The sequence below is a fragment of the Carassius gibelio genome, chromosome A4, assembly GCF_023724105.1.
Source record: "Carassius gibelio isolate Cgi1373 ecotype wild population from Czech Republic chromosome A4, carGib1.2-hapl.c, whole genome shotgun sequence".
In the NCBI taxonomy this organism is placed as follows: domain Eukaryota; kingdom Metazoa; phylum Chordata; class Actinopteri; order Cypriniformes; family Cyprinidae; genus Carassius; species Carassius gibelio.
In genome coordinates this window covers 13,908,038-13,911,402 of record NC_068374.1, presented here as the reverse complement: position 1 = coordinate 13,911,402, position 3,365 = coordinate 13,908,038, and the positions used below count along the sequence as shown (strand labels likewise).

Genomic DNA, 3,365 nt, shown 5'->3' with positions numbered 1-3,365 from the left:
TCCGTGACAACGTGTTTCCTCTTCATGTGTTCGTGCATTACTGTGGTACTTCCATGCCACACAAGCTCAGCTTTGCATAACTTGCAGATTACAGTCTTATTTGCTGCATTTAATGTAAAATGCTCTCATGCCTTAGATGACTTGGGGCGCACACTTTTTTCTGACGCCGATTGATCTGTCATTTCTCTCCGATTAACATTACTCTCTGCATTTTCGCGTGTGACTGTTGTCATGAAAGTGACGTCGTAAAGTAACGCTCCCCGTGACGTGAGCAGACCAACTAATCGACAATGACATTCGTTGACAACGATTTTCATAATCGATTATTATCGATTTTATCGATTAGTTGTTGCAGCCCTAGTGTACACACACACACACACACACAGTCTTAAATACAGTAGATGGTGATCAGCATTCAAGTCACTCACTCACAACATACATGTAGGGATCTTTTCAGTAAGCAGTTGTGTCTTTGATGTATTAAATTTGCTGTTAGGAAAGTACAGAGATCTTTCTTTTGAAACAGTTTGTTCCCTGAATGCTGTTCTCTGATTGGTCTTAAATTTAGTAGATGGTGGCCTTGCACAGGAATCTGAGTCCACAGAGGGTGAACAAGGTAGGAAGATACTGTATTCATGGTCAGCATTCGAGTCACTCACTCACAACATACATGTAGGGATCTTTTCAGTAAGCAGTTGTGTCTTTGATGTATTAACTTTGCTGTTAGGAAAGTACAGAGATCTTTCTTTTGAAACAGTTTGTTCCCTGAATGCTGTTCTCTGATTGGTCTTAAATTTAGTAGATGGTGGCCTTGCACAGGAATCTGAGTCCACAGAGGGTGAACAAGGTAGGAAGATACTGTATTTATGGTCAGCATTCGAGTCACTCACTTACAACATACATGTAGGGATCTTTTCAGTAAGCAGTTGTGTCTTTGATGTATTAACTTTGCTGTTAGGAAAGTACAGAGATCTTTCTTTTGAAACAGTTTCTTCCCTGAATGCTGTTCTCTGATTGGTCTTAAATTTAGTAGACGGTGGCCTTGCACAGGAATCTGAGTCCACAGAGGGTGAACAAGGTAGGAAGATACTGTATGTCACTCACTCACAACATACATGTAGGGATCTTTTCAGTAAGCAGTTGTGTCTTTGATGTATTAACTTTGCTGTTAGGAAAGTACAGAGATATTTCTTTTGAAACAGTTTGTTCCCTGAATGCTGTTCTCTGATTGGTCTTAAATTTAGTAGATGGTGGCCTTGCACAGGAATCTGAGTCCACAGAGGGTGAACAAGGTAGGAAGATACTGTATTCATGGTCAGCATTCGAGTCACTCACTTACAACATACATGTAGGGATCTTTTCAGTAAGCAGTTGTGTCTTTGATGTATTAACTTTGCTGTTAGGAAAGTACAGAGATCTTTCTTTTGAAACAGTTTGTTCCCTTAATGCTGTTCTCTGATTGGTCTTAAATTTAGTAGACGGTGGCCTTGCACAGGAATCTGAGTCCACAGAGGGTGAACAAGGTAGGAAGATACTGTATTTATGGTCAGCATTCGAGTCACTCACTTACAACATACATGTAGGGATCTTTTCAGTAAACAGTTGTGTCTTTGATGTATTAACTTTGCTATTAGGAAAGTACAGAGATCTTTCTTTTGAAACAGTTTGTTCCCTGAATGCTGTTTTCTGATTGGTCTTAAAGGAGAACTCTGGTCAATTTTAAAATTGAGCTCATTTTTTGGTAAATTTGGAGTGCTGTCAATACAGAGAACAACAACAAAAATCGGTGTTGCCTACACCATGTTATCCTCTTTTTAAAATTTGCACCCTGTTAAGTTCAATGGGGCAAGTTTTAAACCTGCTTTTACCCTCTTAACATCCTTGATGTGTCACTACAAGTGCACAGCCAATGTGATTGATTCCTTCAGAGTGAACACGAGTGAATCTGACTGCAGTAGATGTGAAAGATATGAATAAAAGCGAAGGCAATTCAGCCAGCACTCATACCTGTATTTACATCCTATTTTCGGTCAAAGGCCATACTAGTCGATTGTTGAGTTCACGCGCATAGGTTTAGTTACCTATGATCACGCGCGTGAACTCAACAATCGATTACTATGGCCTTCGACCGAAAACAGGATGTAAATACAGGTATTTGCGCTGGCTTAAATAACATCATTTTTATCCATATCTTTCACATCTACTGCAGTCAGATTCACTCGTGTTCACTCTGAAGGAATCAATCACATTGGCTGTGCACTTGTAATGACACATCAAGGATATTAAGAGGGTAAAAGCAGATTTAAGACTTGCCCCATTGAAGTCAACAGGGTGCAAATTTTAAAAAGAGGATAACATGGTGTAGGCAACACCGGTTTTTGTAGTTGTTCTCTGTATTGACAGCACTCCAAATTTACCAAAAAATTAGCTCAATGTTAAAATTCACCGGATTCACCGTTTTTTGAACTGTGTCCATCTGGTCGACGCTACAGAGCACTGAGCACTAGAACGACCAGACACAGGACCAGTTTCTTCCCTCAGGCAATCCATCTTATGAACAGCTGACAATAATGGCGAACACACTACACTTTATATTTATATACACACACACTTTATTTATCTAACACACATACTTAGTATACACTTAAATTTTGCACACAATATATATGTACATACATAACTTCACTTTGTAATATACCTGCCTACAATTTTCATTTGTATATTGTCATTCACTGTCTACATATTTGTATTTTATTCTTTTATTATGTGTTTTATGTTCTGTCGCTGTCATTCTGTTGTACTGCGGAGCTTCTGTCACGAAAACAAATTCCTCGTATGTGTAAACATACCTGGCAATAAAGCTCATTCTGATTCTGATTCTGATTCTGATTTCTCCTTTAAATATAGTAGATGGTGGCCTTGAACAGGCATCTGAGTCCACAGAGGGTGAACAAGGTAGGAAGATACTGTATTTATGGTCCGCATAGTTTTGGCCATGAAATGAGTTGACAATAAAATAAAAACAATATTTTTTCACTTCTACAGTATTATTCGAAGTGGAGAGTGTTCTCCGGTTACCTGACGAGACCAAGGCCAAAAGATAACTTTGTATGTCATTACCATCAATATTTCATACATTTACATAATTCTTCCTTAATTAATAGTTCCAAACAATAACTGTGCACAGGTCTACACAATGCACGATTACTGTATTTTCCGCACAATAAGGCGCACTTCACAGCCGCTGACTTAAAGAGCCAGTAAGATGAAAATTCTAAGCTTCCTATCACTGTTTATAAGTCCTGTACAATAGGTTTAAATCCATCCATGGTTAAAAAATATTGTCATTTTGTCAAAATATAATT

The 3,365-nt window shown here is 38.4% G+C and overlaps 1 long non-coding RNA gene across 1 annotated transcript; it reads left to right on the top strand.

The window, feature by feature from the left end:
- The first annotated feature begins 566 nt into the window (after positions 1 to 566).
- Positions 567 to 3,056, top strand: LOC127970188 (uncharacterized). The gene is made up of 4 exons (XR_008156549.1): positions 567 to 616; positions 800 to 847; positions 1,245 to 1,292; positions 2,908 to 3,056. It is a non-coding gene; the product is annotated as an uncharacterized LOC127970188 (long non-coding RNA).
- Positions 3,057 to 3,365: the final 309 nt, after the last annotated feature.